The following is a 19,182-nucleotide window of genomic DNA, read 5'->3' as shown; positions in this document are numbered from 1 at the left end:
ATTTGCCTGGTGGACCACGAGTGTCAACCATTCTATTGCTGCATCACAAACTTCTCCAAAAGGAAGAAGCTTACAACAGTTTATCTTTACCTCTTGTTATGGGTTAACGAGAGAAAAGACATATTGAAGTCCTAACCCCTGGGGCCTGTGAGTGGGACCTTATTTGAAAATAGGATCATGGCAGATGTCATCAAGTTAAGATGAGGGCATCAGGGCCCAAATCCAGTATCACTGGTGTCCCCATAAGAAGAGGGAAATCTGGACACCAGACACCCAGAGGGAAGAAGGCCATGCATGGGAAGACGGAGGCAGACCTTGGTGTGATGCTACCACAAGTCAAGGAACACCTGGGACCACCAGAAGCTGGAAGAGACAAGGAAGGACCCTCCCCTAGAAGTTTCAGAGGGAGCATGACCCTGCTGACACATTAATTTCAGACTTCCAGCCTCCAGAACTGTGAGAGAATGAATTTCTGTTGTTTTCAGCCCCGCAGCTTACGGTACTGTGGAAGGCAACCCTGGGAAGTGAATATACCTCTCATGTTTCTGCAGGTTGAGTGGGCGAGGGTGGGTCCTTCTCTCTCAGGATCTCTTAGACAGTGACTGGGACTAGAGTCATTTGAAGGCATGACTGGGCAGGATGTCCAAGATGACGCACTCACATGCCCAAGGTTGGTGTTGTCTTTGGCTGGGGGCTCAGCTGTGCCTCTGGACTGGAGCTTCTCCATGTGGCCTCTCCATGTGACTCAGATTCTTGAAGCATGGCAGTGTCTCAAGAATGACCATTCCAAAGGGGCAGTAAGGCCCTGGCCAGAAATCGGTGCAGCATCTCTTCTGCTCTGTTCTATTCCTCTGTTCTATTCTATTCTCAAGGAGGCAAACATTAGTGACTGAGGAACAGCTTCTTGAGATGTTCTCTCTCTTTTTTTAAAAATATTTATTTATTTATTTGGTTGCACCGGGTGTTACTTGAGGCAGGCGGGCTCCTTAGTTATGGCTCGCAGCCTCCGTAGTTGCAGCTTGCCAGATCCTTAGTTGTGACACGCGAACTCTTAGTTGCGGCATGCATGTGGGATCTAGTTCCCTGACCAGGGATTGAACTCAGGCCCCCTGCGTTGGGAGCACAGAGTCTTATCCATGGCACCAGCAGAAAAGTCCCTCCTTGAGATGTTCTGAGCCATTGCCTTCCACTGGTAATATGGATTAACAAGCTGAGGTTGTAGAAAACATTCTCCACGAGAGCAAATGCCACCTGGGACCCAGAAGGCCTAATAAAACCCCCAAGGATTCTACATCCCAAGGAGAGTTCCTTCAAACCAGTTTTCCTCCCAGAAAGTTTCTCACCCCTGGGCCGCAGCTTAGGAGGTTGGAGGAGACATTTCCTCCCTCCTTGCTTTTGAATCATTCATATAGCAATGATTATAGCGATGTTCAGGCATTCCCTAGCAGGTGAGGAAAGCGTCTCCCTGAAGGAGAATTCTCACAATACTTTATTCAATATGCCTTCGGTAAATGTCTCCTGGGGGGTCCGCATGGTGCTGGCTGATGAGACAAGGAGATAAGTAGGAATTTTAGAAGTTCGAAAGAAAAAAATATGCCTGCAGTCCGGGGAGATGGAACCAAGAAGACTCTCTTATCCTTCCTCTTCCTTTTTCCTTTCGGGGTCTCGGAGCCATCCTGGCCGTGTCTGTCCCCAGACACTCTTTCCTTCCCATGGGATGGCTTGCCTGAGACGCTGTCTGGGCCTGAGGCGCTGGGGCAGGCATGTTCTAGCTCTGAGGGTCCGCTTTCTCTGACAGGGTAGGGAAGCTCTCTGTAACCTGAGAGGCTGCAGGTGGCGTGAGGGCTGGGGGTGACCCTCTGGGAGATAGGTTCCAGCTATGCCTTTGGGGGAGAAGACCCAGGAACAGAGTGCAGAGGGGTTAGAAGAAAGAGAGCAGTCCCACACGTCTGGGGCAAACTGTACGGGACTGCTCTGGGGTCTTCACAGAAGGGGTTATTCCCTGGTGGGGCGGCCAGTGGCTTTTATACTGCTCATGGTGGAGCCACTGCAGGACCTTTGGTGGCATCAGGGACCTCCAAAGGGAAGGCTGAAGTGGGTGTGGGGGAAGAGACTCAAGGCCCCTCATCCCATTTTTTTTTAATAGACTTTATTTTTTAGAGCAGTTTTAGATTCACAGCGAAATTGAGAGGAAGGAACCGAGAGTTCCCACATACCCTTAGCCCGACATATACACAGTTTCCCCTGCTATCATCAGCATCCCCCCACCAGAGTGGTCCATTTGTTACCACTGATGAACCTACCCTGACACATCACAAACACCCAATGTGCGTGGTTTACATGAGGGTTCACTCTTTTGCGGGCCTCTCACTGCTGTGGCCTCTCCCGCTGCGGAGCACAGGCTCCGGACGCGCAGGCTCAGCGGCCATGGCTCACGGGCCCAGCCGCTCGGTGGCATGTGGGATCTTCCCGGACCGGGGCACAGAACCCGTGTCCCCTGCATCGGCAGGCGGACTCTCAACCACTGCGCCACCAGGGAAGCCCAATGCTCACCTTTAATGTGATGGAACATGGAGCTGTGCCTCGGCAATGGAGCGGTGAGCCCAGCAGGAGGCAGGCGCGTTCTTCGGGCTGTTTCCTAGTGCATTTCTCTGGGGTCCTTACCCCGCTAACTGCCCCCACCAAACCACCAGGGGACCTGATGGTCCTTCTGAGTCTGAAGAGCCATCACAGGGGTGGTTGGCTATCCATTTAGTGCCCCATGTCTAAGTTCTTTCACACAAGCTCTCTGTAACTCTTGCTGGCACTAACCTTACAAGACACAGTGGAACAGAAACCACTACATCCGCAGAAATACACCAGGCTTCGGGCTTCACCGGGCAGCTTTCTGGACCGTATTTCCTTAAATGTTTATCTTTGGGCATCTTCGGATTAAGACCCTCTAAATGTGAGGCACTCACCCCCTCTCACCCGGACTACTTCCTTGCTCTCCTGGGTGGTCTCAGCCACCCAGATGAGCAGAGTTTGGTGACTGATTAGAAGCTGGGGACGAAAGAAAATTTCATCACGGAGGAATCCCAAGTCCCGGAATTGGTCTCAGTGTCACCAAGTAGAAGAGAGAACACAGGAAAACAGGCAGACTTAAGGTCTTTGGTGTTGGGCACTTCAGTTTGTGGCACTTGTGGGACCCACGGATGTGAACCTCAGGCTGGCAGCTGGACACGTGCATCTAAGCTTCAGTGAGTCCTAGACGGAAGGGTTGTTTTGACCCATCCCCAGCTGATTTTTCCATTTACCTCTTATGGGGCACCTGTTTTCTCTTATTTTTGATTTCTTGGATGGGGGTAATTCACTGTCACTCATGTCCCGTTTACAGTTCTTGTCTGACTTGGCATCTAGTGTGATAGTTTACTGGGGAAATGCCAAATATTTGCATCTGAGCTATTAGCTTATCATTGGGCTGAATTGATTAGCTGTTAGTGTTTTGATACTGTGTACAAATACATATTACAAATATTATAAAAGGCTTTACTTTATATACAGGTGATAAAATCATACACTCTTTAGAGAAGGAAGATTAGAAATGATATAATCCAATGCCCACAAAATACTAAATAAGTCAGCATGCTTTAATTGAGTGCCCTTTATGTGTATATGTATATTTACTGAGAGAGAGAGAATGTTGTAAAATGTTAACATTTGGGGAATGTCAATGAAGGAGAGATGGAAATTACTTGTGCAATTTTTTCAACTTTTTTCTATCTAAAATTTTTTCAGAATTAAGAAGTTAGTCCCCAAAGTTTAATACATACTATATAACACTAACAACTGAGAAGGGCGGGTGCTGGTGGAGGTGGGTGGGAAACAATAAAAACTCAATAGTGCTGCCAAGAAATGGGGACTCATGCAACCTGATTCTGTACAAATCGCCTCAACTTCTTGGATGTTTTGTGAAACAATCTTTTTGCTTTTTCTAGATGCAAAAAGATAGAATTGAATAAATCATAACAGAAAATGAAAAGATCCTTTTCTTGCTGTTATAGTGATTGTGAAATACATATAAATCTCAGCCCAGAAGGAATTAATTTGATTAATGTAGACGTAAAATCAAAATGAATAGGACTGTAATCCCTTGGGGAGTTGGCATTTGTTCTGAACGCTCTTATCAAATGTTCCTGGGGACACAGGACACAATATTATTAAGATACCTGGCTGGGGAGGGCAGTAAGTCGAATAGAGGAAAGATGCTACAGGTCATGTGCTTGCTTTGTTTGGAGAAACCTGATGAAGAAAGCTCCAGATACCAACTCTGGGGCATGGACTATGGACCCCGGAACCTGACCCCAAGAGCCTCTCACGGATATGAGCACCCGGACTGAGACACACATGTGGCCGCAGCATGTGGTCCTGATTTGTATCAGGGAACTAGAGGCTTAGGGATGATCCCCTGCCTCAAAGGAAATAGAGAACACCCTTAATTAGTTAAGGACTTACTAAAGTCTAGCGAGTTCTGCTCTAAGGGGTGGGCCTCACCAGGAAGACAGGGGAGGCTGCTTATTCAACAAGTATTAAATAAATGCCTTCTCTAGATGAGGCACAATGCAAAACAATGGAAAAACGTAGAGTAAGATAAATAGGATCTATGCCATCAGGTGGCTTATGGGACAAAGATTGCTGACCAAGGAGTTCCCAGAGAACTCAGCTTCCACATCCGTAAAAGGGAAAACCTCCCTCCGTCATATATGAAACATGAAGATTAAATGAATTGATGTATCTAAACGCTTGGCAGGTATCAGGCACTTAATAGTTGCTGGTTTCCCCCTCTCTCTCTTCTCTGATGCAAGAGCCCAGGTCATCCTGGGTTACTCTGAATCTTGCCCACTCTGGTCCATCACCAGGACAGTTCCATGGACCCACATCTAGACCCTCTGCTGTTGTCTTAACTCAGATGCCCTAAGGACGTCTGAACTTGCTCTTACACCTCAACCCCGTACCAAGAGTGCTAACGACACCACAAACATTTGATTAGGAAAGCCACCTAGTTTTTAAACGTGAATATATTTGGGCTGTAACTGTGATTTCAATTTGTAGATTTCACCACGGTCGTGCTATCAAGCAGCATTCAGGTTTATTAATTTTATACGCATTGGCGTCTTTGAAATTGTTAGTTCGTATGTATGGAAATAAATTTTCATGAAATGAACTATAAGCTCTCTTATATGGGACATCTTTAATACTAGAGTAAAATAGATTTAAAATTACATACTAGAATGGCAGGTTTCTGCTATAAGTTTGTGTTAAAAAAAGGGGAAAAGAAAGCATAGATGGGAAAAAAAAAGAAAAGAAAGTAGATGTAAAGTCTCCGTACTTTGGGTTATGTTCAGGGAGAAATTTTATCCCGTTTTCCTTGAAACCCAGCCTTTTTTCCCCACCCTTAAGAAGCTCTGTAAAGGTTGGGGTTATTTATCTCAACTCTAGGACAACTTGGGACAGGGGTATGGAGGTAGAAGGAGATGATAAGGGGCCGAAGGAAGGTTGAATTGCAAGCAGCCTCCAACAAGCATCTGCTTCAGATCACTGGGCTCAGACACGGAGGAAATAGGATCTTACGGCCACAGGGCTGAAACCGGAGCCCAGACCCTCTCTCGATGGAACCGAGGCTGTGCCGGCTGATCCGTGGACCAGGGGGAGGAACTGATCCCTGAGATCACGGCGACGGCTGTCTGCCAGAAAATAAGGTTGCTCAGAGTGCGCTTTTCTTTGAGTTAATTCCTCCATCTGTCCTGGGCCATGACTCTACAGGAGATATTTCATAACTGCTTACAGAATGATTCAGGTCTCCACAAAATCGGAACCAGTACAAAGTACAGAATCCCGCGGAGAACAAGAGGACCTGTAGAGAATGTCTGCTGTTAGGAAATGTGATAAGTTGAACCAGAAGCTTAGATTTAAAAAAAAAGCATAAATTTGCACACGATACCACTTTATTGCACTGACAAAGAAGGAAATAAAATGGAAAAGCCAATTCTTCCAATCTAGTAAGGAAAAAGAAAAAAAGATTCACCTTACCTATACACTTTTCTGTTCTAGTCTCTATATGTCCCTTTTTCTCTGGCTAAGAATGCCTAAGAATTTTTTTTTATTATTGCAGTATAGTTCATTTACAATGTTGTGTTAGTTTCAGGTGTATGGAATGCCGAAGAATTTTGAATCATGTTTTGTTGTTCTTTTGTTTTGTTTTTGTTTTTGCGGTACGCGGGCCTCTCACTGTTGTGGCCTCTCCCGTTGCGGAGCACAGGCTCCGGACGCGCAGGCTCAGCGGCCATGGCTCATAGCCCGAGCCACTCCGCGGCACGTGGGATCCTCCCGGACCGGGGCACGAACCCGTGTCCCCTGCGTAGGCAGGCGGACTCTCAACCACTGCGCCACCAGGGAAGCCCTGAATCATTTTATTATTATCAGAAATCTGTCTCACACTGTTACCAGGTGTGACTACAAAGGAAGGCTTCTGATTCCACGAGCCACACAAGGAAATCAATGTTCTTATTTTATAACCGAAGCATATACAGGCAATATGTGCATATATCAAACCATATGTTGTTGTATAAAACTAATACAATGTTGTATGTCAGTTACATCTTAACTTAAAAAAGCTTATTCAGTATTCTGTTTTCCTAGAGTTTCAGATGTGATTTTGGGCATCATGGGCGATCTCTGATTTTACTTGTTGGAGCATGGACTTAACAACTGATCTAGAACTTTGTATTTTCAAAATAGTTTACACTTCTTAAAGTCATCAGGTATTATTTAATGACTTAATAACATTACTCATGCCCCTCCCCCATGACCCAAATGAGATAATCACTGGATTGTCTCAGATTATAGATTATTAGCAGCAGTAGCCAGCCACATGCAGCTCCCCGTGTGTAATATTTTGCACTTAGATGCTTGATAATGATAATGCTTTGAAGTATGAATTCAGTTTAATGTTTGGTCTGTTTATTTTTAACGTAATGGACCTTGAAAAGAATGAAAATTTAATTTTTCTTGTTATGCCATTTTAGACATTGTCAATTTTCCTCAGTTGCAAACTTAGTTACAGAGAGAGGAGATACTGCTACATTCAGAATCAGCAACCATCATACCCACAACACAACCATACTTGAAAGAGCAGAGTGGAACCCAGAAGCTGTATAATGTGGGGGACCAAGTTGAAAGACTGCGGGTGGATTTCTCAACTTAGTCACTCACGGATGGGCCTCAGGGGCTCTGGGCACTCCCTGAAATGCCCTATTTGGAAATTCTGAGGGTAGGGCAGTATCTGTTGCTTAGATGCTCAAGGGGATTCAGGTTGCCCTGCCAAGAAAAAAAACCCACCACAATTGTAAAACCACAATTCCATGTCTTCTGCTTTCCTGCATCCATTGGGTCGAGAAGACGAGGGATGTAAGGACAGTAAGACAATGTGGGGATGCTGTTTGTCTTCCCTTCTTTCTGCCAATAGAACCCCGATTTTGCTCAGGGTGACAATGGGCCTAGCCTGGGAGGATGACTCATGACATTGCAAAACCAGTCAGAACAATCCCAATCCCATCTTCCATTAGACTGTCAACTTCTCAGCCTCCCTTTCAGTGAGGGTGTCGTCAGCATGTGTTCCATTTCTTGCCAATGAGATGCAAGAGGAAGGCTGCAGGGAAGCTTTTGGAGAGTTCTTGCTTTCTTTATACATAAGAAAGAAGTGGCTGCCTCAGCCCCGTCCCCTTTCTTTTGGCCTTGAACTTGCCTGTGATAGTTGGAAAGGCCACAGCCATCTTGTAACCTTGAGGTGATGTGCATGGGGATAATAGGCCAATATGCAAAATGGAGAGACAGAAAGAGTCTGAGTCTTTAATGACGTTGGTAAGTTGGCAGGTCAATCCTGATATGGACTGTCTTTGAGTTTCTTAAGTAAGTAATAAACATTCTTCTGGCTTAACTTACAGTTAGTGAGGGTTTCTGCTACTTGCATCCAAATATACCTCAGTGGGTATAGCGAATAATCTTTTTCAGCTTAAAATATAATCAACTGATTCTGCCTGTTCAAAATGTACCACTAGTAGCTAGATGTTGTTTTCGTTGGATGACACTAACCCTATTAATAAGCTAGCCTTCTAAATATACATGCAGGAAACGTGGGAAATTCAGGAGTGAAATAAATGATCCTCTGAACTTAAACAGTATTCTTCCTGATATGAAGAAGGGTGGGTGTTATCTTATTTTTGGTTAATAATACCATAATCAATGAACAGAAGTAATTATATAGGCAGAGACTACATCTCTACTTTCAACTAAAGTGGGAATTAATTTTAAGTATCCATGCTTTTTTGTTCTAAACATCTCTATCTCAATAAATGTTTGTGCTATTTCATCATATGGCCTACATACTAACGTAAAAGACAAATCTACTAATGAAGGTTTGAATTTTTGTTTGTGTTATTTTTTTATATTCTGTTAAAACCATTTTGACATATAAGTCCCTTGGAAAATTTGAGGAAGGAAAAAGCCACTGAATTAAGTTAGCACATTCTCCTCCAGGAAATTTAGTCACATGTATTTCTATGCTATTTATATAAACTTAAACATTAATTCATATGTATCCATACGTATATATATATTTGTGGCTTATTTTTGAAAAGCTTTAGCTACAGTTCACCAAAGGTGAAGGGTTGGAAGTTCATCAGTTAGCTTTTGCTGTATAACAAGTCCCTCTAAAACTCAGTTTCTTAAACAGCAATGGTGTTGTCACTCACACGTTTGCAGGTCGGCTGGCGTAGCTTGCACCTTAGAAAAAACTTAATAGGGCTTCCCTGGTGGCGCAGTGGTTGAGGGTCCGCCTGCTGATGCAGGGGACGCAGGTTCGTGCCCCAGTCCAGGAAGATCCCACATGCTGCGGAGCAGCTGGGCCCGTGAGCCATGGCCGCTGAGCCTGTGCTCCGCAACGGGAGAGGCCACAGCAGTGAGAGGCCCGCGTACCGCAAAAAAAAAAAACTTAATAACCTCACCATTTTCTGTGAGAACCCAGACTACTTTAAAAGACATTGCCTTGTAAAAATATATAAGGCATGAAAAATAATAAAATTATGGGCGCAATGGATGTCTTTACTGAGAAGTTTCTGCCAGTGTGAACTGTTATGCACTCTTTTATATTTATAAGATAATAAACTATTGAGCAATGGGCCATTCTTTTAAGATTACCCTAGGATAATCTTTGTAGGAAAGTATTTGAAAAGTAACTTATGAGGTCTATTTCCAGTGCAATATTCCAAGTTCAGTGATTTTTTCTGCAAAAACTTCACAGGTGGTACAGATGTGACAACACTGCAGAACAAACCTGCTCTATCACGGATATGCTGCCCTTAGTTTAAAGTGGTTGCTTTTTGAAACATATGGTTCCCAGCTGAAGTTTTATCACTGCTACTGTTTTTCTTCCCAGAATATTATACACCAGTTTGATAAATTTCATCAGTGGGAAAATATTTTCTCCTCAAGTTAGGGATAAATTTCTGCAGTTGGAACGTCTCTTATATTAAAGATATTGATTTGGAACATGGTCCTCTTTGAATGGGAGGAATAAGCATTTAGTCAACAGTCAGCAGAACACGGAGAATCGCAAAGCAACACGTCAAAAGATTGCCATGGAACTCGTACAGAACCAGAGCTTCAAAAGCTCTGGTTATGTTGCCACATGCATGTGCAACAGCACTGCCCACCGGACCGCAGGTGCTGGAGGGAACCTTGCAGCTCAAACCCACTAAGAATGCGCAAGGGTTTGAGGAGGGTTCCACCCTGGACTTGGAACAGTGGAAGAAATCAGGTGTAGGATCTTGTTATCGGGAAGATTTATTAGCCAAAGAGTTGGAGCTTGTGCACCACAGACTCAGGAATCACTGAGCCTGGTCCTGAGGCAGGATCCTGGTCACACACCCTGCTTCTGAGATCCTAGACGATGACACCTCTAGAGGCCAAGGAAATTAACCTTCCCCCACCCAAACCCCACCAGTCATGGGAATGGGCTGCTGAAAGGACCCACGTCACTCTGCTCTTGGGATCAGGAGGTCTGGGTTGCCTCGCTGCCGACCTGAACATCTTCTCCCCTCGGCATTGCTAACTGTGCTCCTTGGCTCCGAGCCCCACAGCCCTCCATCCTTCCTTTCCTCCCTCCCTTGCTTTCCCCTTGCTTTCTTGAGGAATCCTTCTCTGTGTCCCTCCCCTGGCTATACTCCTGCAGGGCATGGACCAAAGCAAACATTAAGTAGATGTATTTTGAGTGAATAAATAAATTGTCGCGTATGATTCAGGCTTTTAAACATTTATGCAAACATTTTAAACTCTTTTATGTTTGTCTAATTATGCCGTATTTTTACATAATCAGTTCCTTAGCTTGTTACTTACCAAATGAAGTCATTCTTAATTGTTTTCATTATACATTATAGAGAATGCAAGCAGTACTTTTTAATTGAAACATCTTGGGATTCAATGAAAAAACCTGGATTCACTTTATCCAGATTGCATACGTTTTCAGAGAATCTGAACACCTGAGTCGCTTCTCAACTTTTGCGTTTTTAGCCTCAAGTGTTCTGATGCTGTCTTTATCCAGCAGAATTTCTTCTCTTTTCCCTTTCCAACACCCATCTGCCCCTCTCCCTCTCTAATCCTTTTAGGTGCAGTGATCAAAAATGCTTGCAGTATTTCCTTTTGTGGACACCTCAAAGCTTTTTATTCCCATTTTAAATTTTTATTTATTAATTTAACTAATTTATTTTTGGCTGCTTTGGGTGTTTGTTGCTGCACGCGGGCTTTCTCTAGTTGTGGTGAGCGGGGGCTACTCTCTTCGTTGTGGTGCACGGGCTTCTCGTTGCGGTGGCTTCTCTTGTTGCGGAGCACGGACTATATATGCGCGCAGGCTTCAGTAGTTGTGGCTCGCGGGCTCTAGAGCGCAGGCTCAGTAGCTGTGGCACGTGGGCTTAGTTGCTCCGCGGCATGTGGGATCTTCCCAGACCAGGGCTCGAACCCGTGGCCCCTGCATTGGCAGGCGGATTCTGAACCACTGCGCCACCAGGGAAGACCTTATTCTCGTTTTTAAGCCTGACGCTAGGACAAGTAATGTTTTGCTGCCTTTTGGGACCTAAAGCCCTTATTTTCAAGCAACTGACTCCCTGGGGGACCTTTCCTGAGGCTTTGACCAATGGTTCAGAGGTCTTCTTTTTTAATGCATAGAGGATTTATTTTATCCCTAAATGAGTTATCTGGAACTTTCCATCTGAGCAAATATCCTTTCTCTGGAAGTAGGATCTTTTGGTGGGTGGGGATGTCAAAGCAAGTTCTCCTGAGTAATCACCACTTCCTTCTTTTTTAAAAATGACTTTGAGATGTAATTTACATACCATAAAGTTCACTCTTTGAAACTATACAATTCAGTGGTTTTTAGTATATTTACAGAGTTGTACCACCATCATCATAATCTAACTTTAGAACATTTCCATCATCCCCCAGGAAACCTTGTATAATTTAGCAGTCACTCCTCCTGTCTCTCCCCACCCTCTCCTCCCCCTCCAGTCCCAGGCAACAGCTATTCTACCTCTGTCTCTCTAGATTTGCACGTTCTAGACATTAGATATAAATGGCCCCATACAATATGTGGCCTTTTGTGTTGTTTCTTCCCCTTACCATGTTTTTGAGGTTCACCCCTGTTGTAGCATGTATTAGTACTTCATTCCCTTTTACTGCCGAATAATATTCCATTGTATCCATATACCACGTTTGGTTTATCCTTTCATCAGTTGGTGGACATTTGGGTTGTTTTTTTTACTTTTTGGCTATTATGAATGACGCTGCTATGAATGTTCATGTACAAGGTTTTGTGTGGCTAAATGTTTTCATTTCTCTTCGTTGAAATGAAATAGTTTTAGGAACGCAACTGCTGGTTCATATGGTAACGCTTTCTGTTTTACATTTTGCAGAACTGCCAGACTGTTTTCCAAAGTGCTGCGCCATTTTACAGTTCACCAGCAATGTCTGAGGGTTCCAATCCCTCTACATCCTTGCTAACACCTGTTATTGTCTGTCTTTTTGATCATTGCCGTCCTAGTGGGTGAGAAGTGGTGGTTTTGATTTGCATTTCCGTAATGACTAATGGTGTTAAGCATCTTTTCACGTGCTTGTTAGCCGTTCACATATCTTCTTTGGAGAAATGCCTATTCAAATCCTTTATCTATTTGTCTTTTTATTGTTTATACATTTGGGATATCCACCTTTTTATTGTTGAGTTGTTAAGAGTTCTTCATATATTATGGGTATACCTCTTCCTTCTTCATAGACTATTTTCATGTGGCTTTTGGGACACGACACTCTGGTTTTCCTCCTTTGTCATTGTTCACCCCCTTCAGTCTTCTTTGCTGGCTCTTTCTCTTCTCCTTGATCTTAAAAAAAAACCCAAAAGTGAAAAAAACTTATTATTGAGGTATAACATACAAATAGAAATAGCTTAAATAATTTTCACCAAGAAAATGCACCTGTTTACCCAGCACTCAGATCAAGGAGTAGAACATCCTCAGCACCCCAGAAATGGCCCTCACATTCTCCCCAGTCACTAGCCTCACCAGGGATAACCAACTATCCTGGCTTGTAACATCACAGGTCAGTTTTGCTTGTTAAGGAATTTTAAATAAACAAAATCATATGATACATATTCTTTTTTTCTGACTTCTTTCACTCAATTGTTATGTTGATCAGATTTATTCACACTGTTCTACGTAGTTGTAGATTGTTCATTTGCACTGTTGTGGGGTATTCCATTCTGTGAACTGACCACAATTTATTCATTCTACTGTTGATGGGCATTTAGATGTTTCCAGTTTGTGGCTATTAGGAATACTGCTCTTTTGAACATTCTCATACATGTGTTCAAGAAAGTATATTCCTGGTAAGTATACATACACACATACATACCTACTAGATCTAGACCTCTGAGTAGAGTTGCTAGGTTACCGAGTGTTCAATATTTGTTCAAGTTCAGTAGCCACTACCTCTTCCCAATTTTCCAAAGTGGTTGTACCAATTCATAGTCCTATTAGCAGTGTATAAGAATTTTGGTTGTTTCACATTCTTGCTAACCCTTGGTATCTTCTGTATTTTATTTTGTTTGTTTTAGCTATTCTGGTATGTATGTAGTGGTACTGCGTTATGGTTTTGTTTGCATTTCTCTAATAACTAGTGAAATTGAGCACCTTTTTATACTTATTAGACATTTGTACATTTACTCTTTCAGAGTGCCAGTTTAAGGTGCATTGTATTTGACCACTTCCTAATATTTTGTCTTCTTTTTCAAACTGTTTTATAGGAGTTCTCTTTTTTTTAAGATTTTTTTGATGTGGACCATTTTTAAAGTCTGTGTTGAATTTTTTTGTTGTTACAGTATTGCTTCATTTTTTTTAATATTTATTTATTTATTTTGGTTGCACTGGGTCTTAGTTGCGGCATGTGGGATCTTTAGTTGCGGCATGCCAACTTCTTAGCTTAGGTGTGCCGACTTCTTAGTTGCGGTGTGTGGACTCTTCAGTTGCTCTTAGTTGCAGCAAGCATGCTGATCTAGTTCCCTGACGAGGGATCGAATCCGCCCCCTCCTGCATTGGGAGCATGGAGTCTTACCCACTGGACCACTAGGGAAGTCCCTGCTTCTGTTTTGGTTTTTTGGCCGTGAGGCATGTGGGATCTTAGCTCCCTGACCAGGGATCAAACCTGCACCCCCTGCATTGGAAGGTGAAGTCTTAACCACTGCACCTCCAGGGAAGTCCCTAGGAGTTCTTTACATAATCGAATTACAAGTCTTTTGCCAGATATGAGTATTGCGGATTTCTTCTTTGGCCTGCCTTTGCAGTATCGTAATGGTGTCTTTTGAAGGATAGAAGTTCTTAATGCAGTTCAACTTATCATTTTTTTTCTTTATGGTGAGCACTTTTTTTTTTTTTTTTTGCTGTACGTGGGCCTCTCACTGTCATGGCCACTCATGTGGCCATATTCTATTAATTAGGAGTGAATCAGCTAGTGGGTCCAGCCACATTCAAGGGGAGAAGATTACACAAAGCCGTGAAGATCAAGAGGCGGTAATACCTGGGAGCATTTTAGAGTCTGCCTATCACAGCCCCCTTTGGCTTTCTAGAGGTGACTATTTCAACCTTTTTCTTAAAAGGTCAGGCTAATTTAAATCAGGACCAAATTATGTTATAATTTTTTTTTTTTTTTTTTGCAGTACGCGGGCCTCTCACTGTTGTGGCCTCTCCCGTTGCGGAGCACAGGCTCCGGACATGCAGGCCCAGCAGCTGTGGCTCACGGGCCCAGCCGCTCCGTGGCACGTGGGATCCTCCCGGACCGGGGCACGAACCCGTGTCCCCTGCATCGGCAGGCGGACTCTCAACCACTGCACCACCAGGGAAGCCCATTGCTATAATTTTTAATTAAGCTTTCTCTACATGCCACACGTTTCCTGGCCCCAGCCCTGGGTGTTTTCCAGCCTGCAGTATAAGGCCGCTCTCGTTCTTTACGAGAGTTCATCCCTCCTCAGGCCTTCAGTTCCTGCTCCTCCGTTGACAAGCTCAAACCTCTTAGCCAAACTTTATATCCTATAGCTCTTCATTTGTCCTCCAAAACTTTTAGATGTTTTGCTTTTGCTCTGTATTCTCTATGTCGAAAACCCAAATAATCAGTTTTCTATCTCTATTGGGACTGAGAAATTATTTTAAGACCAAAAAGGGAGAGTTGATAAAAATGTGATGCTGGAATATAACGGTCTAAACATTTTTTTGCCCTAACAAACTGCATGCTCATTTACACACTACCCGTTCTCAGTCAGGTAATTACCGATGGGTGTCCGTTGCAATCAGATGTAAACGCCTACCAAATCTACCCATGTACCTGCACTTGCGTCCAGGTAGTCTACCTTCTCTCCTGGCCATTAACTAGCAAAGGTCAATCTTTGCTAGGGTGCTGACAGGCTCCAGGACCCATCTCTTTTCACCTGTTCAGGGTCTGGAGTCCATGCCTCCTAACATACCAGATGTTGCTCCAGCAATACGCTTTCTTTCCTGAATCACCAGTTTTCCCATCTCCACTAGATCTTTCATCAGAATACCAACGTGGTATGTGATTTCTCTTAATGATCTTAAAATCTTTCTCTCGATCCCACTTACTGTTCCAGCTATATTTTCTCTCCTTCTGTAGTAAAACTCTTGAGAGAGTTGGCTACAGTTGCTATCTCCAATCTTCATTCACTATGAAATCCACTCCAACCAGTCTACTGAAAGTGTGCTATCAAGGTCACCAATGCTCTCCATGTTGTTAAATCCGAGGGTTAAGTCTTGGACATCTTACTTATTGTGCAACGATTACTCTCCTCTTTGAAACACCTCCTCCCCTTGGCTCCCAGGATGCCACACTTTCCCACTTGGCTGGTTGTTCCCTCTGTCTTTATTGGTTTCTCCTCATTGCCACAAACGTCATGGTAGAGTACCTTCAGCTTCTTTTCTGCCTACCCCTATTCCCTTGGTTTTAACCACCATTTATATGCTGATGATTCCCAAACTTACATTCCTAGTCACAACTTCTCCCCTAAGTCCAGACTCCTATAACGAATTTTTTTTTTATAACAGAAATGGTATAAAGATGACCCTAAAGTGCGAACATCTCAGCTCTAACATGCCGAAAGAACTTATTGGACTCCCCTTATCTGACTAAAGTGAGAGCTTCACAGAGTCAGCTACCTGCCCTCCTCAGCAAGTCTCCCGTCAGGGAGGTGACCTATCTCAAGCACTGGGACATTCCAGAAGAAAAAAAAAGTCATTTAAACAAGCCTCATCAGAATGTTCCATCCTTGGAAGGCTTAAACCTCCCCTGTTCCCCCGCCCTTTATTAAGCTGGTATATAATCATTGACCTCTTGCTGTTTGGGGAGCTACTCTCTCTGTAGAAGTACTCCTGCAGGCATAATAAACAAGAGTTTATCCTGTTACTCTGCTGTGAATTAATTTGCTGGCACTGATAACTAGGTCCTAAATTGGTAGAGGACCAGTTTTCCTCCCATCAATAACTTACCAACCTCTTGATAGCTTGACTTGGTTGAAAACAGGCATCTTAAACTTACTGTGTCCCAAACTAAACTCTGATCGCCACACCTCCACCCCCATATCCCTATCCCGCTCCTACTGCCTGTACCTGCAAGACACACCCAGGATCTAACTACAGCCTGCCAGCTCCACTGTCACCACTTAGCTTCCCAGTCACAGTCATTCCTTGCCTGGGTTATTACGATAGACCCCTAACTGCTCTCTGAGTTGGCCCTTGCTCCACTTCAGGCTACTCTCAACACAGCAGCCAGAGTGATCTCGTTTAAATCATCCAATCACCTTTCTGCTCCAAATCGTCTCACGGAAGTAAAAAGTCAAGTCCTAACAACGGCCCGCAAGGCGCGAGAAGATCTGCCTGTGCCCCCTCCCCTCCCACCGGTCTCCCCCTCCCCCTAGAGCACCAGGCAGGCTCCCACCTCAGGCCCAGACACTTGCCATCCCCTCCTCTTTGAACATCTTTCTCAGGAGGTGCTCCTTCACCTCCAAGTTTTCCTTCACATGTCACCTTCTCACTGTGGCCTTCCGTAAGCTATTTTAAAATTGCAGCATTTACACTCAATGCTTCCCTCCTTCCATGCTATGTGTTTCCCCGTTTTATTTACTATCACTCATCTGCTGTATAATGTTTATTGTTTCTCTCCACTAGATTATCAGCTCCACCAAGGCAGGGACTTTTCTTTTGTTCTCTTTGTATTCCTAGACCCTAGAACAGTGCTTTCACATAGTAAGCCCTCCGTAATACTTGTTGAATGCTGAGTGAATAAAAGAATGTGTGAGAAGTAAATCCCATTCAGGGGGTTGAAAGGGGAGTTCTGTGATGCTAACAGCCTTAATTTTGCCCTTGACCTTCTCCTGTGCCCCCTGGAAAACCCTGATGATACACTGTGTGCAGGCAGTGGTAGGCCCTGGGAGAACAGCCATGACTAAGGTAGAGCTATGTCCTGACTTCAGAGTTTAACTCTCCACTTTTGGTTTTATCCCGTAACTGTTAATAGTAAATCTGTCTTTAACAGAGGACAGGATGACCTACTAGTAGTAGCATAACTACTACTGGTGACTCTCACCTTTCACATCTACCTTTGTGTTCAGCCTGGCTTTCTACTTCATCTGGGTCCCTTCAGTAATTTGGGGTTCACACACACACACACACATTTTCTTGCTTTCCCTGCTTGGAAATCTTCAGATAATTTTTCTTAGTATCTAAAATGAAATAATTCTTCTGCCTCCCAACTTTCCTGTATTTGTGAATATACAAAATTGAGTTGCAAGATAATATACATATTTGGCAGTTTTCAATTTAGCCTTTTTTCTTGCCATCACTGTGACCTAAAACATCTTGCTTAACTGGATAATGTTACCCCCGAATTAAGACAATGTTGTGATCCACTGGCACCCCTACTTCCTGCTCCAAGTCAGCCTTCATATTATACTTAACATAAATGTGTATTGTAAATATAAATATTACAATATTGGCTTTCTAATCCACTCTCTCTTTCACAACTGGTGCTCTCAGCTCTAGCTAGATTCCACATAATCACTCGGAGTACCTGTTCATTCCCATCTCGAGTGCCCTCACTGCCCCATCAATCTCACTCTTATGCTTTCTTTAGGGTCCAGCTAAAATTTCCTTTTCTGAGTTTTTGGGAGAACATCTTGATCCAACATCATTCCTTGGTTCTAAATGCCTTACAATTTATATGGCATTTCACACTATGCTGGATGTGTTTATATATTGCCTGGATTTGCTGATAATCTCTAATGTAATTTCCTTGATCTTCCTTTAAGAAGTGCCCACATTGTTTTACTATTTAATATAAACGACAGGCAAAATCGGTAATTTGATAAGTGACTTAGGGATAAAGTTAACTCTTGAGATTTAAATGGCTGGTTTAAAAATTGTAAATTAATGGTCTAGAGGGAAGCCTTTTACCATGGACTCCGAATGTATTGGTGCCTGTTGGTATCTGACAGATGGAATTGTTACATTAGTTTATAGTTACATCTCAGATGCATAACCTACTTACTTTTGCACTATTCTTATCATTAATTCCTAACTCTGCTTTCATTTGGGCACATGATTGTACTTTCTCTGTATCTTTTGGTTTCCCTCCACCTAAACTTTTAACATTGAGTTGGTCCAGAATATACGTGAGGAATGGGGCGGTGATTTAGGAATGTTGGTAGAACTAAGGGTTAAATCACCACATGAGGAACTAGTCATTAAAAATCTTAATCATTTAAAAATGTAACTAAAAATATTAAAAACATGATTCCGTTAGGCTTTTAACTCCAGCTCATAGTTGACCATCCTCCCAGCACCGCATCTGAACTCAGTATGGAATCCCAGTTTATATGGGTGAGTGGTTACTTTGCCCTATAGCTGCATCCTATTAAAGAAAAAAATTCGTAATAACCTTAACTTCATTGCCAGAAAAATCAAAAGTGGAGACTGTATCTGAAGTAGAATATTCCTAATTCCTCTGGGTTGAAACAGGCTTACCCCAAGATCATTTTTTTTTAATACTTGAAAAATGTTGCAATCATCCTAATACTTTCCAGAGGCGTTAGCACGAGGCAAGTGAACGGCACTCATCCTTGATAAATGATTTTTAACGTTGACACGTGCCTGGCACTACAAGCACTGGAAGGGTCTGAACAAGGCGCTCTAAATGAGGAATTTGAAAGAATTGTGACGCTGCTCTGTGCCAGGTTTCTAAGGCAAGGGCACTGTTGGCTCGACCAACCAAAGTCCAGCGGGCCGGGAATCCGAGGCGGGCCAAGCGGCCGAGCGGCGGCAGCAGACAAAAGTAGCGGGCAGGGCGCTCCGCTCGGTTCGGGGGGCGGCACGCTGGCCACAGTGGAGCGCGGGAGGCTCGCGGCTCCTCGCCCGAGACCAGCCGGGCTGGAGCCGGGGCCCCAGAGCGCATCTGGCCGGCAAACGGGGCACCGCAGGCCCTCCTGTCCGGGCGCCTCCCGCGCGCTCGCCGGCCGGCCCGGGCCTCGGCTCCGCGCGCGGGGAAAAGAGT

The sequence above is a fragment of the Neophocaena asiaeorientalis genome, unplaced genomic scaffold, assembly GCF_003031525.2.
Source record: "Neophocaena asiaeorientalis asiaeorientalis breed wild unplaced genomic scaffold, Neophocaena_asiaeorientalis_V1.1 scaffold798, whole genome shotgun sequence".
Classification (NCBI taxonomy): domain Eukaryota; kingdom Metazoa; phylum Chordata; class Mammalia; order Artiodactyla; family Phocoenidae; genus Neophocaena; species Neophocaena asiaeorientalis.
The sequence above is the reverse complement of the archived record's forward strand: the minus strand, read 5'-3'. Positions refer to the sequence as shown.